This window comes from Manacus vitellinus, unplaced genomic scaffold, assembly GCF_001715985.3.
Source record: "Manacus vitellinus isolate BGI_N305 unplaced genomic scaffold, ASM171598v3 scaffold_10_pilon, whole genome shotgun sequence".
Classification (NCBI taxonomy): domain Eukaryota; kingdom Metazoa; phylum Chordata; class Aves; order Passeriformes; family Pipridae; genus Manacus; species Manacus vitellinus.
Window position 1 is genome coordinate 3,790,360 of NW_021938838.1, and position 19,931 is coordinate 3,810,290.

At 43.0% G+C, this 19,931-nt stretch overlaps 1 protein-coding gene across 1 annotated transcript in view; it reads right to left on the bottom strand.

Annotated features, from left to right (window-relative positions):
- Positions 1-7,684: 7,684 nt before the first annotated feature.
- MAF (MAF bZIP transcription factor) overlaps positions 7,685-19,931 on the bottom strand; it is a 62,334-nt gene continuing 50,087 nt past the window's right edge. The window contains 1 exon segment of the mRNA XM_018083647.3: positions 7,685-8,472. The gene's annotated coding sequence lies outside the window, so the exon portion shown is untranslated.

Below are 19,931 nucleotides of genomic sequence, written 5' to 3' on the forward strand. Positions count from 1 at the left end.
AGAGGCTGTGGTGGCCAGAGCAACAAGTGGGATCCTGAGGGGACTAGAGGACTCATGAAAGATAGACATCTTGTTGGAGAGCAGACTCAAATCCCCAGATGAAACCTCAACATTGATGACTTCCAGAACAAGGAGCACGTAGCAAATGGAAGTGTCATGCCTGCAATGCCCTGTTCTTCAAAATTTCTCCTATATTGAACATCAGAGGGAAAATATACAGAGCTACACAAAGCCAGATCTGTGCAACTCTGCGTCTCTAAGAGGTGACACTCTAGCTGCACAGCTCCCTTGCCCTCTGCTAGGGTGGGGCAAAGCTTTCAGCCTTGGTGCAGGTGCATGGCAAGCCCCACGATGTATTCTCACCCAAAATACCCATTTTGGGTTCTGAGCAATGGAAGCAGAAAGAGATATTCCCAGGCAGCTGAATGGGAGAGTATTTCAATATCCGCTCATCCAAGCTTTAATCTCTAAATTGCAAAAACATTAACATTATTGATTGATCAGACATCAATCCAACAGGAAATTTAATTAAATTAAAATGTGTCACTGAGCAGTCCTCACACTGTCACGTATAAATCTTTGGAAATAAGTGGACAAAGACAGCAGCTATTGATACCATGTTCCCAGTTCAATTTATCCCCCACCATTTCATTCTCCCACTGATAACAAGTGTGCTCACAGACTCACAGGAGGACAGACCCATCTGCAGGGTGTCCATCTGATACACACCAGCACCAAAGCCCCCCCCATGTCCACTGAACACGGGTTATTTACAGCTGAACAGGCTCAAACCACATGTCTCTGGGGCAACAATCTTCATTCAAGGCATTATTATGGGGCTGCCCCCAGCTCAGCCATGGCTGAGTAGATTTCTCCTCCTCATGGCAGATTTGTCCCTAAAGGAAGCAGAGCCCTAGAGAAAGGCTGAGAGGTCCCTTGCATTAAATCAGTTTATTCCCAGGGCGAGCACATACGGCCCCAAGTGAGACAGCAGCAGCTGATGGTGGCACTGCTGGATGCAGAGCCTCCACCAAAGCACAGACACATGTGGGTAATATAACAAGATGCACAGACAGATGATTAAGAAACAACTCTGCACCACAACTTCTTCAGAGTGCAATAAATCATTACAGCTGGCTGAATAATACAAAAAGAGATTAAGAAATATTTTCTCCAATTCATTTCTGAACAGCAGTGGGTTTGGTTTGCTGTCACTTATGACAGCATGATATTTACTGTAATTTATTATTACTGTTGCTGCTTGCTGCTATTCCAGTGGCCACTGGATATTCATGACAAAGTTTGAGAAGCCGGGAAGTTCATGTGGGTTTTTTTTTTCCTAAACTGGTTTTTTTTTTTTACCAGATGGGGTCTTGTTTGTTCCCCAACATCTGTTATTCTCGTTCCCAAGTGCCAGTGGCCCGAGGGGAAACCAAGGGGCTGCACGTGACCGCGCTCACACACTGCAGGGATGGGGAAGAGCTGAAGGGAAGGAGTCAGCAAATGATGCTGGGTGAGAAGTCTCTGCTTTCAATGGAGCGTGGGGAGGGAGGGAAGGAAGGAAAATCCAAATCAGTATTTATAGACATCAAAATCCAGCACTAAGCATTTTGCAGAGAGAAGGAAAACAAATATTAGGTTACCCAAATGAGTGTTGTTCACCACGCTCACCAAGGAGTGTGCAAACTCCTGTGGACCCTCTGCCTCTCTGCCTGTCCAGCACTAAGCTACATGTGAGTGCTGCCGACTTCAGAAACAAGTGGCATTATTTTAGGGCTTGCTTTCTCTAATCTCACTGAATCCAAACTCCAACTCCATTTCTTGAGAGCCATCCTCAAAACAAATACTGAGGCGATACCAATCAGCTTGTGACTAGATGTGAAAATAGAGCTGTCTCAGCACGGAGTCCCACAGACAGGGCACAGATTTTTGCTGTCTCCACCTCCCACTTGCAGCACAAGTACAGTTTTCATGCCTCTGTCAGAAGTGCCAACCTGGGGAGGTTGCAATGAGCAAGCAAGGAGAGGAGTGATGAATTTACTTGACAACACGCATTGCTGATGATAAATCTCTAAAGAATGTGATCCATAAAGGTTTAGTTCTCTGTGGTCCACGTTAGGGTGGCTGTTCTTGGGGTCTCCAGCAGCACGTGGTGTGTGTTTCGGCTCAGTTGCATTTATGCTTTGCAAAGGAAAATCCCCACTGCACAGAACAGACAAAATGAGCTCAGCTGCGTGTGGAAATGGATCTGGAACTGCATTCAGAGGCAGTGATTTATATATAAATTATAAAGTGTGTCAATTCCAGACACCCATTTATATGGAGTTTGTCAATCCAGCTCTGGAACGTGTATTGCCTGCAGAAACCATCCGGAAAACCTAAGAGGCTGCTTTAAACCCCAACGTGTGAAAGGCCCCAAACCAGGACTTAATGGATTAGTAAGGCTGAAAAGGACCATCACAGTCATCTGGTTTTGTTTCCTATATAACACAGCTGAAGAACTTCACCCACTCATTTCAGCATCAAAGCCATAACTTCTGCTGAAGCTCTTGCATAGTTTTAGAAAGACACTCACTCTTGATTTAGAGACTGAAAGTAATGCTCAATCCACCACATTCCTAAGCCAAATGTTCCAGCCATTAACTACTCTTGCTATTAAAAAGGCACACTTCCAGGGCAATTTTATCTAGCACCAGCTTCATAGTCAGATCCTGCTACATCCTTCCTTGCTGTCCTAAAGAGTAGGCTACAGTCAGGTTTAAGTTGTGTGGACTATCCTACGAATCACTTCATGCTTTCTTGGATAGTCTTGGAAATATGTCACCTGAGAAGATTTATGAATGGACAAGTTCATTAAAAATACCATTTGCAAGAAATTAAGCAGAATAACCCTCTCTCTTCTGATGAACTTCTCTGCATTTTTGTGTGTGTGTATCTGTGTTTTAATTTCCTTTTGATGACTCTGAGATGATATGGACAATGAGATACACGTAAATATGTATCACACAGAACTCTCCCCCAGCACATTAGTGGAGGCATAATTCTGTGCATCAAAGCAGTAGTCTGTGTCACATCCAGCACAGACACTGAACAATGTCCCTTTAGAAAGGGCAGAGGGTGAGAGTAGCTTTATGACACTATTGATTTATTCTGTGCCTGCAGTTAAAAACTATACCCAGACAGACAATAAAAATAACTACTCTAACCATATAACAGCTTCCTGCTACTAAAATGGATTTTACACTTAAAGTCATGGAGGGCTTTTCTTTTTTTCTCCAAGTCTCAATTATGACTTTTTTCTGAATAAATGAAAATGAGAAATTGTCAGAACTAATTTAGTCCTGACGTTGTATTTTTTTCTTCTCTCCTCAGTGTTTAAAAAGGCCAGGATTATTTTCCTGTTGCAAAGTTTTGTTGTAAGTGCACTAGTAAGCACAATAACCTGGTATTAATCAGACCAGATAATTTGGTGCACCACTTTCACATGAAGAAATAAGCAGTGGGGGTGGTAATCTGGAATGGATGTACCATACAAAACTAAACTGATTATGGTCTTTGTGGTCAACTAGATGAGATGGGGTTGAGGTCTTGACTTTAGATTTGAATGTTAAAATAATATCTAGAGCAACAGAGTCTTCTCCTGGAAAACCTTTTTTCGCTCAAAGGACCCCATAAATTTATAGGCTGAGATTTAGACAAACTGTAAGTGTTTTGCTGCACTGAAACTGGTGTCTCAAGCAAGTTTCTAGCAGGCTTCTGTGGTAATTAGCAAGTATTCCAGATAATAGGGAAGGAATCTTAAAAATGGAAGACCTGGACCGTGTGGGCATGAACGGATCAATGAAATGTTTTAAGACCATATAACTCTTCCTTGAGGTCTTTACCAAAACACCTGAAGCTGATGAAAAAAAATTGAAATGGTAAGAAGGCAATGGGCTCATGAGTTGGCACCAGTGGCAGCTGGAGAGGTCCTGTCCTTCTGTAGCTATAATAGCAGAGAATTTTGGACAGAAATGCAGTGATTTGGAGCAGGGAAATTATTGATCTGAAACTTGGGCTTGTCTTCAGATTTGTCAGCAGGGCCAGTTCTCTGCTCCAGTTCATCAGTTCACATAGCAGCACCTATAGGCACAAAACATGGATAAGAGCTGATACAAATGAAAGCTCAGAACAGAAGGGAAAATCCCAAACTATATGTGAGGCAGTGTGAGACAGGATGAGGCAGTGAGGTAGAGCAAAGAGAGATGTACTTCACAGCCTGTTGCTCTGCAGAATGGAGATGAGCAGCCTGCCTGCATGGGGTCAGACAGCATAAGGAAGAGTACATTGGGCTGGAAAAATAATGTTCAGAAAAAGGAAAGGGAGGAGGAATCTGCTATTCAAGTGTCATTCCATTTCCATAGGTTTTATGATTTGGGATATACTGCCTGAATGACACATAATGTGAGATATTGTAATGTGATCTCCTGTCCCTGGAGATGCTCTCAGAAATTAGATGATTCCATCAGCATGGCTTTTACAAAAGTGAGCAAACATTGTAATAAATGAACTCAAAGAGTGAGAAAATCAAGATTAGATGCTTCACATCTGGTTGGGGGATTTTTCCCACTTATTTATGCTCTGTGATAAAGCTTAGATACATTAATTAACTTGCCTTAAAATTGACTTAGCGAATATGTTTGCAAGATACCTTTATGTTTTAATCTGTAAAACATACAAATAGGAATGTTGACACAAAAAAAGACCCTGTGGAAATCATATACGTCCACCCCAGGGAAAGAAGACAGAAGACCTCTTTGTTTTGTTTTCATGTGTCCTTTTGGTGGTTCTGGCAAAGGGAAACCCTAGCTTCAGTTCTTGCAGTGAGTGTTATTGTCTGCTGAAATGCTCAGTTGGACATGACACTGGAAACAGGGATCTTCTCTGGTTTCTCTGAATTTCATGTCATGGTCAGCAGACAATATGTAAGACTGAAATTAAAATTTTCCTTTCAATTACAGGGCTAATTGTTGATCCTCAGTGTACCTCAACTCCTCTGGACAAACCAGGATCTGGCCCTCACACAGGATTTGCTACACGATTTCAAGAGCATGATTTCCCAATGAATCATTCCTCTCTGTTCCTTACACTTCACTTCCACATTTAGTACTTTTAGGGAGAATGATTATTTTACATCCTTTCAATCATCATTCTCATCCGAGGGCTCCAAATATCAAACCAATTTCAAACCAACATGGTTATACTGTTCAGCTCACAGATCACTGGGCTGTGGGACCCCTAAGCAAAGACATCGTGGATAGCTCCCAACTCCTGCTTTCCACCTCCCTCCTTGCCTGCGTGGCCCAAGAGCATCTCAGACAGAACCCAGCTCTAAATGGGGGTTCATGGCCTATTGCAGCAGGTTGCACCAGAGCTTTGCCAGCTTGGGGTGAAATCTTGACCTCTCTGGCTGGGAAGCTTAGCTGGGAGAAGAATTTCTCTCTGAAAGTCCTAACAGCTCTGCAATGTTGGAAAAAAATCCCTATGGGGGAGTGATCCCTTCTGGTGCTTTTCAGAGGCTGCTCTTCAGAGTAGCAGATATATTTATATTGGAGGTGGATTGCTAAGTACTGTAACTACTACACAGGAGCTAGGCACAACAAGCCAGCTCCCCAGGTTGATGCTGTGCTTGAGCACAGCTACATGGGTGTAGATGGCTGCACAGCTCCATAACTGTGACAAAACATAAATCCTGAGTAGAGAATTATTTAAGGTAGCTGTGGCACCCGGGGGTTTGTCCTGTGAAGATGCTCTGCAGGAGCTGGTCTTTCCCAGAAGTAATCGAGAGACCGAAGAGTTTTACCAGGAAAGGCAACATTCTTGAAGTCTGCTGGTACAGGTCAGAACACAGGGTATGTCTTTGGTGACACAGCAGATAATGGGACATGGAATGGCCTGACTCAAAGGGGAAAAGGCCTTGTCTTACCTGGTGTGGCCCCAAATTGTAGATTGACTACACTTATGCAATGTGAGCATTCCAGAAACTTGTGTCAGCATCAAATCCTTGACTTTGCATTGTTCTGGGACTTGATGCTACATCCAGGAGGTTGTTTCAGCATGGCTTCCTGGAGGATTAAGCAAATGTATTCTGCCTCATCCATTCCCCCTACAACATCAGTGAAAGAGGAGCAGAGGATCCGATGTGCTGCATCTTTCTGTACTTCTAGCTAAAAGTTTCATTTGGGAAAGAAACAGGCCAAACAGAACAAACAGGAGGTAAACCTGAGAGATCTGAGTGGCTGTGACTGTTTGCAACCTAGTGAGCTGGTCTTTGAGAAGTACTCTGTTCACTAGCTGGATGCCAATTGCCAAGTGATGCTATCAGTTGATTAAAACACAGCCTGCCAGCTTCCTGCTTGATAAAACTAAGTACAATCTGATTGGGAATTCTCAAATCCATTACAGAATGGCTGGTCCATCACTTAAATCACCATACACCGCTTGCCCATGAATCATCAGCATACTTTGGTGATATATTTGCAGCAGCTAAACCCTGACAAAAGACCTGACAGCTCGTCAAAAACGGTCCCTGAGTGCCGGATTCTGGGGGGTGGGAAATGGCAAGAGCTTTGGACCATGAGGGTTTCCTGTTGTTCCCTGCTCAGCTGGGTGAAGGTCATTTCCTCTCTTCTCTCACGCAGAAGAAGCTGAACCCTCAACCCTTGAGGGTATGTCCGTGAGCTCCTAGAAACAACAACCAGCCCCTACAAGGAGCCCTGTCCTGCATGGCCCCACTGACAAGGCAGGATCACTCCCCAAAGAGGAGTGCTGGTCACCACACTTGCCTCCCTTCAGGTAAATAAGGCAGTCCCAGGCTACAGAGGAAAAAAATACCATGAACTATTACAAATCAGTCTTACAATTTATTTCTTCTGCAAGCTGTAACACATACACACAAAAAAAAAAAAAACCAACAAAAAAACCCAAACCCAGGGCTGCAGAGCCAGGCCAGCATTCCTGCAGAGGAAGGAAGGGGGCATGCTGCCAACCCATTAAGAATAATACACTAGCGGGTTGGGTGTTTAAAAAAAGCCCTCTTTTGTTGGCTCTGTGGAGGGTTTTTTATCTGCTGACTTGGAGGTGGATGCCCAACTCAGTGTTTGCACATCAGCTGCAATGTATCCTTGATCATCCCAATGCGATAGATGGAAGTGTTATGTGAGGAATTGCTGAGGGACACTTGCTAGCTAAATAACAACACTGAAATACCAGAAGAATAAGTCAACCCCAGCAAAAGCACAAAGTCTTTGTGACTTAGCAGAAATAAGAACTTAGGAGGGGAACAAAATGATGTAAAATCTAAAGAAAGTGAGCAAATGCAATAAAATTTGGAGGTCATTTATTACTTATCAGCTAAGCAGCAGATTATAATGAAATAGTGAAGCGAGAAAGATAAGTCCTAATCATAGGAATGCTCAGATAATGCCTCGATAGCCAATGTTATCCTCCAACTCCCCCACTTCCCATCCATGTCCTTTCACCTCCTCTCTCTATGTCCCTTCTTTGATTCTCCTTCTCCTTCTTTTTTTTTTTTTTTTATAACTAAACATTGCAAGACCTACTCAAGAAACATATGGATAATACAACACATGTCAAATCTCAATACAAATCCTTATCTGGTGTAAAGTCAGTGTAACTCCATCTCTGGTCTCAACACATTTTATTTACAAGAAAATGCACAAGCAGGAGACAAATATCTATTGTTTGCACAGTTTCAAAAACATAAACCTTAACATAAGGGGTTGTTTGTGCTCCCCCTTAAACTGCTGAGAGTTGTGGAAGTCTCTCCAGAAGTGAGACTGACTTGGAATAGGTGTAGTAAAGCAGAGATTCACAGACACAGTTTCTTCATTTAAACTGACACAAAGTGAGAGGACAAAGAGGCTCCCAAAATTCTGTCCTTGCGGTTCAAATTTGAATACATGTTTTTAAAGCTGGCCAAGCAAATGAAATTAAACCTCGTGTAATTAAGTTCCAGTAATTTGAGCAGAAAGTAGTCCTGGGAAAGTTAGCAGGCTGAAAACGTTATGGCGAAGCAGATACATTGAATTTTTTTGTGCCATTCCTATCACATCAGAAGTCCACAAAGAGGACATTTAGGGTAAGTCAAGAGTTTCCAGTCTCTGGCATGCAGACCCCAGAGGTCCATGGACTAAACCACACAAGCAGTCAGCAGGATGGTGTGTTCCCACCTGAAGATCTCTTCAAGTTTTCTGTGCAGGACCGTGACACTGCTCCAAAGTCTCCATCCTCAGGGGTGCTGCTGCCTTCTTCTCGGATGCATGTGGCATTGCTCTCTGTTCCTTACACCCACCAGCAGTCCTGGCTTACCTCCTGCTGCTGCAGAAACTTTTGGCCTCCTCATGGTGCAGATTTATAAGCAGTGTAATCTCCTCTGCATCCAGGCATCACCACTCCGGGTCTTCTGGGAGACTAAGGTTGGAAATTGGAAAAGGGATCACAAAAAGTGATAAAAGTAGAAGAAAAAAGATCAGCAGCAAGGTGGAACAGCTAGAGAAGACCGTGCAGTTAATAAACAGAAAGGATAACGAACGAGGAGAAGCCTTGGTGGAAGAAAGAGGAGTAGAGGTCACAAGAGCTGCCAGTCACCAGCAAAAAGTGTGTCAATAAAGCAGTTGACCCTCTCTATAGCGTGAGCTCCACTCCAGGCTGGCATGGGAGCTCTGGGCAGTTTGACATCCTTCCTTTTCCAAAGCAGGGTTACATACACCCCGAAGGACTTTGTGGTGGTGTGGCTGCCCCTCAGATCAGGGCTGAGTGTCCCACCAAGCCCTGCCTGCTTTCGGAGAGAGGTCCCCACTGGCTCTCCTCTGGAAGAGGAGAATCTGTGTGCACTGAAGCTGTTCTGCAGCTGGACCAGTGCCCAACAAATGGAGGGGGAATACTGCAAACCCACCCCAAACGGAGACACAAGTGCAGACAGAGCTGAAGCATAACCCAAGAGAAACAAGGCTACTGTGAGTTGCCTTAAGTTCACTCAATATACCTGGGGGAAAACTGTAGGGTATTTAGAACATAAAAATATTGAAAACCATCAGAATTTGTTATAACACACTGCTGTTTTACTAGGTCATATTGTACCTTCAACATTTCCACACACTTCAGCTAATATCACTTGGATCTGCACATAATGAACAGTGAAACACAGAGTTTGCCCAATGATGACTGAATTACTCAGGAGGAACTACAATTGATAAGACAAGGATTTATGGACCTATTGTTTTCTAGGTTCTTGTAAATAATCCTAATTGGTGTTAATCATCCACCCTCTGCTTAGTGTTATCACCAGGCAAAGTACACTTCCTAAAGAAGCTATTTAGGGGCATAATCCTTCTGAAAGGCAAGACAGCTATTGACTTCCACAGGACCTGGATTTGAGGTGCTCAACCAGAGGAAAGAGACTCTGGAACACGAGCAAAACACATCACAGTGTCTTTCCTTGTTCACCTTGAAAAGTTCCTTTTCAATAAACTCACAGTAAATTCAGTGTGTTACAGTAATCCCTTCCACATGGGCTTCATGCAAGGACTCTCCAGCCGTTCTACCAGCTCGGAAAGGCACCACAGAGGATGTAAATTTGCTGATGATATTTACTGCCAGATTGCAGCTCTTGCCTGTGCCCCCTTGTGATGGGCTGGCTGTGTCATGTCTGAGAAAGGATGCTTCGGAAGAGCAGACACCTGCACCAGGAGTTGGTGTCTTTCTGTCTCTGATTTTATTGTTATCCCCTGAAAAAGTACTTTGATCTCTTGGTGCTTCACCGTTTGTCACACCGCGCGCTTGTCATGAGGGGACTGTGGAGCTCGAGACCTCCTTGCTTGCAGGCTTTAGGTGTAAGTTTTAGTGGGTTCAGTTTTAGCATACAGATGAGCTTGCTTTGACCTTAACAGGTCTGCACTTTAAATAACACTTAAATAGCATTCTAGAGGGTACAGTCACACGCTGCTTGCTTACGGAAACTACAAGGAAACCAGACAGCTTTTCAATTTGTGTATCAAAGGGAAGGAGATTTACACATAAAAGAATGAATTATTTTGATTTGTAGTTTTCGAGCCACTATACATTCTCTGACATAAATGCTCCCTTGTCTCTGGTTTCTGATAGTTCATATCAGGTTCGGTGGCCTAGATTTTCAAAAGTGGTAACTTCGGAGGACAATATTTCTCAGTGCCAACTCAAGGTGCCTTAAAGAGACCAGATATTGTTAAGATACTGCCTGTCTTTGGAAAATTTGGGCCATTTTAGCACCTCTCAAACTTGACACCCCAAAGTGACAGCACATAAAATCATCAGGGGTGGGTTTGCCAGAGGAATAAAGCCCTTTCCCCCACCACACTATCCCCTCCACTGCATTGTTCACACAGTTCAGACTTCCATCGCTGTTTAAGGTTCCTGCAGAGTCAACATCACCAGTCCTTTTTGACATTCTCAACCACCAAACATCCTCCATAACCTATAAAAAGAGCTCACTTCCTCAGCTATTTCATCTTTTAAGTAGCTATCAGAGGAATGTCTCCTCAGGCCTGGGTCTGGATAGCCAAAATCTAGCTATATGGTATTTGAGGGAGAGGAGGGGAGAAACCCTATCCCATTATCTGCATTATCCTGTTACCCTTGGATGTCTTCCATGTACTTGGAAGAACAATGCCCCATTCTTGAGGCTTCACATTGCAGCCACTGCCTTTTTGGCAGAAGAAGGGTGGAAGTGGCTCCCTTCAAAGTGAATCAATGTGACATCTTTAATCAATCTAGAAGGTCACCACTGCACTTCCATCTGAAAGGGCTGGGTACAATTCTCGCTGAGTCCTAATTGTTTGTGGGGGACTCAGGTTGCAGTGGGTGTTAGAAAAAGTCTTTTCTGGTCCTGACCTCAGCACATCTTCTATTCCTAGGCTCTTTGTAGGAATTTACAATCAAATAAGAATTATACCCAGGACTAAGATACAATGATGCAGAAGTATGTATAATGAAACACCAAAATACACAAAACTGACTCAGTTTTGTGTGAACACAATCCAGTTTTGCTGAAAGGTTCAGAAAGCTCAGGGAGCTTTTGTGTAAAGGCAGGTCACAGTTTGAGCAAGCTTACAATGATTTTGAGTTTCACATCACAATCATCTCTGAAATGTCATTGTTCATCTGGGATGTCTGTGAGTGGTCACAAAACAGAAATCTATTGCATTTCAAGGAACTGTGAATAGGAGGGAGGATGAGAGACAGGCATGGGTCAAAACCACTTAAACCTGAAGTCAGGACCCTTTACATAAACAAACCCATCAATACAAAAACACTGAATCTGTTAAGCCAGAAAATTATTCCCCCAAGTTGGAGTCATTTCATTACCACTCTGGCACAACTGGAGCGGGATCCAAAGCCCAGTAAAGTCAAGGGTAGAATTTCCATTGATTTCCAAGGAGTCTGGATCGGATCCTAGATCACATTGTCACACTGCAGCAAAACCCAGCCGTGTTGCAGTGTACCCACCTGCTCTCTAAGGTCTCAGCTCTTGCCGTTCAAATCCACTGCAGGTGCAATGTAGGTTATTCCAGCATTTACTTGGTGCATTTGCTAAATAAATACTGTTTTATCAAAATCAGCAATACTGGTTCTTGTTAGTAAATTAGGCCAACTAATGAACACTTTTTCTTAAGAGGATTTGTCTGCTTAAATCAAAACCAAATGTCAAAAATCCTTATTCTAGCAATCAGATCAGTGCCCTCCTGCACTGGCTGTAGACTAGGGCTGGCTAAAGACACACAGAAAAAGCGAATGAAGACCTTACAATATCTTTTAATGAGGTACTTAGGCTTCTTTTACAACAATTCAGCAAAATCTGGCTAGGTAAGGGATCAGCAGCTTTTGTGTACACAAGTAAGAACAGAAGAAAGAAAGCAAAAAGAAAGGCAGGCAAGAAGGGAGCAAAGAAGAAAGCAGGGAGGGAAGACCCCGTGTTTCATTTGCTAATACTTCATGTTGACAAGTCACAAAAACGCAAAAACCTTTTTAACCTCTTGCCTCCTTTTGACAAAATCATCCACCTACAAATTAAAACCACCTCCAGACATTGCTGAAATTATTTTCTTAGGCAGTACTCTAATGTAAAATGCTGTGCACACTAAGGAAATTATTTTAAAAATAAGACGTAGAGATTTATTTTTTTCTTTCTCTGCAAATCAAAACAGAAGTCTATATCTGAGAGGAATTTCTGGGAAGAACAAATAATCCACCGGAGCCTGTACTAGAGTAGGTGCCCTAAACAAACCTACAGAAGGAGCATAATGAGGCAATGATTTATTGCGTGCTATGCAACTCTCACTGCTGTGCAGTGCGTTGTAAGAACCAGCAAAAAGGAGAGGCAATAATCATACAGCCTCCTCCTCCTCCTCCTCCTCACGTGTTTCTGGATATTACCTGCTCTGGATATGAGTGTGACACTGAGACAGGGCTGCAGCCTCCCTGAGCTGCAGGACTGGCAAATGATCTTTGTGCTGCACCACTTTTCGTCTCGTATTTAAAGCACCATCTCCCACTACCTACAAGAAAATTAAAAATCTGTCTTTGGACATTCTGAAATGTTGCACAGTTATAAAATGTCATTTGTGTGGAATGTATTCTTGCTCTGTGTGTATAAAAAAAGGATTTTCAAGAATGTTTCCATCAGCAGGTGGAATCCTGGATCTTCCAGAATCAATGGTGGAACTTGCCTTGGCTGCAAAAGGGGCAGCATTTCATTTATGCACGAGGGACTAAATACAGAGAACAAATTCTGCCCTAAGAAGTATTTGTAAGAAAATCTTGGTCCTAAAGAATTGCAGTCAATCAAAGGAGGAGCAGAAACATGCAAAGTAACCAGCATTGCACCAATCAATACAAATCAACATGAGCCTGACCCTATCTGGGTGGTATTTGCAACTAGCTGAGCTTTTTTTTTTCCATTTAAAATTCATTTGGGTTCTTGTAATGACTGGTGGGTTTCTTGCACTGCTGCCCATATTCCTCCCAATTTCTCCCATTTAAGAATACAAAAAATTCTCCCCAACTAAGAATTAGTCTTCAAACGTGTTTGGTGAGATATTTGTAATAAATAAATATGGAAAAAATTACCTGCAGACTACTTGTGCTCAACTTCCCCCCTCCCCACCCCCGCCCCAAAAGGCTAAATCAGTGAAATAAATTAATTGCTATGAATTATTCAGCTCTACCTGTGGCAATGAAAAATAGCAAGAGCATTAGGATTCTTCTTTGTGTACTAAGCCTCTAATTTATAGAGAATGCATATTAATAAAACACAGGATATTCATCAATATTCAAGTCACTGGCTGCCTCACTATTTAATCTAAAATTACCAGCCAGCTCAAAACTCTTACTAGTTAATCATGCAATCTAAGCCATTCTGATATTGATGGTTAACATTAATTGCCCAACTGCCATTTATAAAAACCTCTCCTACATCTTCCCTTTGCCCAGAAGAGAACCCTTTGACATGTTTAACTTTCCAGGCAAGCTGGAGTGGGTCAGCTCATCCAAGCTGTTCTTCAGCCCAAAATGTTGCTTTGCTTGTTTCCTGTGAAAGGGATGTTGCCTCCTGTTGTGGTCTTGCATTTTGAACATGATCAGTAAAAACTCTTCTTCATTATAAAAACCTCTGGAACATTTCTCTCCTTCTGCTGATGTTCTGCAGGTGGCGAGAGGAACCAGCTGGTTTTTATTCCTCACTTGCCAGCCATGTACTCCATGAAATGCCACCATCAGCCACCAACCTCCCCAAAACCTGACTTCACACTCCCAAGGGAATGGCTGGCAAAGAGCACTGATACCTTCAGACATTGCCAATTTATGCTGCATGACCTGCTCTGCACATATCAAGGTGCAACAGAAAAATTTGGGGAATATTTTCATATAATAAAACTTAGCCAAAATTTAGGCTCAAGCTCCCAAAGTTTCTCATACCAGTAAGAGGTGCTGATGAAGGGGATGGCAGTGACAGCTTCCTAAAGCAATGCACCTGAGCTAGTCTTGATACTTTTCATCTATAATCTTTCTTCAGTCTTTTTATTAATTTAATCAGATTAAAGTTGAAAAAAAGACAGAAAAAACCCCCACAAACGAATGAAAACCTTTCAGTTATTTTAGTAAAACATTAGGATCTTGGAAGTTATCTGTAAATCAGCAAATCTGCAAAGAACTCACTGTCCTCACTGGGGCAGAAACTTCAAACTACAAACATATAGAGAGTCATGGAAATGCTACTGCATAATTTTAAAAAGAATTTTCACAAAAAACATTCTTAGCCACTTTCAAATTATTCTACCCTTGTGCCATTTAAGCTGAAATTTAAGTATCAAAGAAAAATTTTGCAAAAAATGGGGGAGTATTTTGAGTGAAGAATACCCTTTTCTCCGTGTACAGTAGCTCTGCAGACCGAGAGAAATTTTTTGAATTTTATAATTTCGCCCCTCTGAAATCCACGAACTACCAACAAATCAGTAATTGTATCTTCCCATTATCTGAGGGCTGCTAGAGAGTGATGACTGGCCAGACAGGGCACGTGGTGGTGTTCCTACTCCCCAACTGCTCCGGCACAAAATCACCCTCCTGGCCTTGAGGCTTATGTAAGGGACCCCATCCATCACAGCCATGTCAATAAGAACTTGAACCTGAGTGTTTGCAGAAAGCAAACACTCCTAGTGCAACAGCAGTCTATCCCAATTCATTTCAAAGTTCCAGTAAATATTTGGGAACGATGTTTTGTAGCGTTCGCGCGGGTCCCACCAGCGATTAAACACGCGCGGAGGCTCCCGGTGAATCCTGAGCTGCTGAGAGGCAACAACACACTGACAACAAGGAGAAAACAGTGACTGCAGAGTGAAACACAGCCTCAGAACAGGCAAAGACTAAATAAACTCTCAGCATACCCCGGTAATTCCTTGTGGCAGAAAAAGTGGCTCGGGCCTTGTCTGAACCGGGCTTTTACCTAAGTTGGAAAACCATGTTTAAATTAAATTTAAAAGACCATTCTTCTTAAAAGCACTTCTACAATGCTTTGGCTGGACAGTGTGTTTTTCTAACCAATGTTTACATAGTTTGACCCATTTTCACTTCTTTGCTTTAACTGAAACTATTAATTAAGCTATTTAAAAATTAAATTGAGTATATGCCTGCTTTGGACTGGATCTCAGGCTTCACTTAATTGTTGGTTCTTGTGCTGAGTTTGGCTGTGAGGGTGTGTGAATCTGTCTCCATTTGGAAATGAACTCAAAATTACAAATATATTTCATAGAGGCTATGAGATTGAGTAAAATGCTAAAGACATGCCCTGCTTTAATAGTTTTAATTGTTTGGAATATATCCCCACAATATTAAAAATTACAACTGCAACAAACATGGTGACATGAGTCTGGTGTAGCTCACTGTAGAAAACGGTGTGCAACTTTAGGTGGCTGAGCTGGTGTTAGAGGCATAAACCAAAGTTTGATTTTGTGAGCACAAAACCAGTCACACATTGCATTTCTTGTGATTTATATGCCGTAATCACGCTGGATTTTCAAGTGGAAAAGGTGCTTAGGAATTACTGAAAAAGGGTCATCTCTATTTTTCTATTTGCATCTATATAATTCAGGGCTTTCTCTTGTAGGGGGGCCCAATGTGCATACTGAAGTCTGATTTCAATTTTCCCATTGAATGGCTTTTCTGTACAGAAATCTCATGAAGGCACACTGATCCTTTAAACTTCAGTGTTGATGCTGAAATTATGCTGTGTGTCAGAATTACATCAAACAACTGCACTTATTTCCACCAGAAAATTTTGATTATTTCACTCTAATTTACATTACATTTTTTCCCCACTGTAATGCTGACTTGGAAATTCCCTTAGGTCTGGACACCTCCGAGTAGAATTTTTCAGTAGAAAGAAAGCTTTCATTATATTTCATAATTTTTTTCCCCTTGATTTGAATGTTATAATTGGATTGGAGAGATATTTGTTGCGAACTTCATGTTTTGCCAGGCTCCACGAGCAGCATCTTTTAATTTCTCTCTTTTCAGTGAACCTTTTGACTTGATAAAAGTGGCTCTAAGGTATTTTTACAAAAGAGGCCAACAGAGCCAGCTCATTTTAAACCCCTCTCTTTAAAGTATCTCATTTCCTTATTATTTCCTAATAGAGGCACTATCCTGCAATGTCATAAAGAATGCCGCAGTTGACTTCAGTGGGATCAGGATCACTCCCTACTGTAATTAGTTCTATATTTCAAAATATTAGAGGTCATTTTATTCTTTTTTTTTTTTTTTATCTGAGAAAAGAAAACATTTGGAAAAAAAAAGGCTTTCAAGTGTGACTGTGAGTAGAATACTAAAAATAAGTTGCAGGCATTCCAGTTGCTACAATTTATGTTTCTAATGAAATTTTCCCCTTCTCATTTACTGCAAATTTTTAATGTAAGCTTTTACAGCCATTGACTCAGTATCTTTAATCTTCCACCAATATTAGATAGAAATGGAACTAACTAGGGAACATCTATCTGGTTATAAAGCACAGTGTCTATAAAGTTGTTCAGTTCATCCAAAACTGCCTTCTTTTTTTTTTTTCCCAGAGGGTTGGATAGGATAAAATTATATTTTGAAATACTGTTAATACTATTCAGAGATTAATACACTTGTAATTAATAGTAAGTTTAAAATATTATGACGCCTCTGGAGAAATCAAAGGATCCAGTGCCAATCACCCTGACTACCAGCACTGGGCAAGATCCCACAGTGCCAGGTTCTGATGCTTTTAATTGAGTTCAGTAGCAAAACCTACTCCCTGAGACCAGTAGGCAAAATTCAGCCCCAGCCCAAACCAGGGAGGGAGCACATAATTTCCAGCTACTCATTTAGACGAGATCTGTCGGGGTTTGCATGAGCAAAGGCCTGGGAGCCAGTCTCACAGGGAGAACACAGCCGAGCACCCACACCCCGGGTCACAGCCTCTCCGTCCTTCCCTTTGCCGCGGGCTCGCCGCAGGCTCCGCCGGCACCGCAGTCGCTGTTTTGCAAAGAGGGCTGTGCTGGTTCACCAGGAGCTGTTGGGCTCCATCCCCTGCCCCAGGCTCCTCTCCCCAGCCCCAAAACCACCCCGGAGCAGACACCCTTTGTCCACACGGTCTATTTATAAAACCCCACTTCCAAAAACATGTTTCGGCTGGCGTAGGTCAACTCCACAGCACCAATTATGGCAGCCAAGCTGCACGGCAGGAAGGTGCAGCACCCCAAAGAAATGGTCCAGGGCCAGTAACAACTTGACCTCGAGCAGCTCTAGCAGAGCAGCACGTCTGACCGTGCCTTTTGAGCAGGGGAAAAACGTGCTTTTCCCTCATGACGATCGTGTCAATGCTAAAAATATAAAGCACTTCAACCCTGCGAAGAACTCAACTGTACCCCATGGACAGCCCCTTTAAAATCCATGGATCTATAAGTAAGAATGAAATCCCGCACCCGCTGAAGTGAATGGAAAAACTGCCCTGCCCTGCAGGGTGCCAGGAGTTGCTTCCCAGGGCAGGAAAGTTAAGGACATGTGCAAGACTCTGGCAGGACAAGAGACCTATTTTTGGACGCTGCCTATTCTAAGCATTTCTCCCAATCCCGTTAACACCATCCCAGAACACATGGGAATCATTCATGCATTTACTAATCATGAAATGAGAAATGAAGGTTGCCCAAACTCCCTGGTGAAGAACAGGAGCAAAGTGGGGTCTGTCTGTTTGGGGGCTGCTCCCGCACACAGAGCCTGGCTGAGACATGGGTACACCACCCAGCCCGGAGCAGCAGGGCATGGGGATGCAGACCCTGAGACACCTCCTCTGCCTGTTCCATGCCCATTTATTTACCCTTCCCACATGCTCTGCACAGCCAGTAACAGATGAGCCCCCAGCAAACAGTCGCCTGAGTCTCTGCAGCTGCCGTGCACGGACAGGCATTCCCACATCCTCGTGGGAAAGCAGTGTGCATCCCTGCAGCCCATTGCTGCTGAGACCTGACTTCTGTGCTTCCCACCCCGCTCACTTCTCATCATGCACAATTTCATGGCTGGGATGCAGAAGGTCCTGCCAGGAAAAGATTGATTAGTTCACACACTCACAGGGGTTTATCCAGCAGCATATGCCAGCCTCCGGACAAAAAGCTCTCTGCTGTTTCCTACAATGGATTAAAGTGTTCCCTCTGCACTGGCCAGTGTGGTCTAGAGCAGTGGGGAGGTGAGCAGCCTGCGTGCCCATGGACATGACTTGGCACACACAAAGCACCCCAGACATGCACAGCCATCCTCTTCACCTGGTCTGGGCACAGGGGCAATTTAGGAGCTATGTGCACGTGTATCTTTTCTCCTCCATCTCATCTCTATCTGGCACAGGGAAGGAGTGTGATCTCCTGACAGTGTGAGAAAAAGTCTCTATTTATTCTGTCTGGAAGGGCGTTGTGTGCACTGAAAGCGTCTCAGCTCACGTGTGTACTCAGAGGAGACATCACTTGGGGTGCTGACAGACGAGCCCTGGTGTGCCCCCCAACCACAGGGGGGTTACCCACAGAGCACAGCCAGCAGAAGGAGGCATGTCTTCAAATCCACTGTGCCCATGTCCAGCACCCTAATACTGCCCCTGAGCAGCTGGTGCCAAATTTTGGCGGGCTGGAAGTGTGGGCACAAGCTCCCTTCTGCTGACTCGGCTGAGCCCGTGGCCCCTCAGGGCCGGCAGCAGCGGGGGCACTTCTGTCAGCACTCTGAGGAAACAAGTTAATTGACATATGCTAACACACTGTTAAACATAACACAGTCGTGTTTAAAAATATACTAGCTAGTTGGATCAAATGCATTTTTAAACATGCATGCTTTTTCTTTTTTTTTTCTTTTTTTTTTTTTTCCCCAAAAAGGAAGAGGTTTTGGTTAACATGTGCTAGTAAAAACGTTTTTGAACATGGCTGAGATGCAGGAGATGTGAGAGCTAGAGCAAGTATCCTTTGGCCGAGTGTAGTCTGCAGGGAAAGTTGACTTAAAAAACAGGTTTTCCCTGATAATGTTAATTTGTTTACATCGTCCAGTTCACAGGATTTCAACAGGAACATGCAGCAAAATGTTTATGCACAGCATAATACCCATGTAATCCATCCGCAGCGTTTGCAAATTCGGCCCTGAGGCACCACCGCAATAAACACCATCATCGTGTAATACGATAATAACAACTCCCCAAAAGCATTACAACTCTTCCTGTCAATACAGGTATCTCTTTAATGACATGTTAAAACTGAAAGCAGAATTAAAACCAAGATGTAGTTTTGTGTCTTCAGCTATTGCTATAACATACATCCAGGCAGAGGACTACTCCCTTCCACTGAAAGGAGGACAGTTTCTGACTCTGTCCACTTTGGTTTTCTTTCTATAAATTTCTACTGCTGGAAAACATGCAAACCTCTCCTCTTTGCATGCTCTTCAGTTGCTGGCTGGTCCTCCAGCACTCTTCAGCCCAAGGATTCTACTAAGTAAAAGCTGCAATAGCTTTTAACTTGTAGTTTGAAACCAGGATCCTCAGCCATATGATCATTTCCGGTGAAGCTCTTCACACCATCACAGGCCAGCAAGTGTGATTTTGGCTGGTGGATGAAATAGCAAGTGCAAGAGAACACTAAAAAGACAAAAAGCTTTCTTTCCATGCAAATGTACTGTGGGACAGCAAATGGAAAATGGAATAGCAAAATCTAGGTCAGTGAAAAGCTTATGGTATGAAGAGACAATAAGCAGAATTGCCTCTAAATATAACAAATACTTACTCAGGTTTTTACCGAAAGCACTGAGGGTTCTTTAAACAATATTGCTGGGGCCTGATTTTTAAATCTGAATACTCA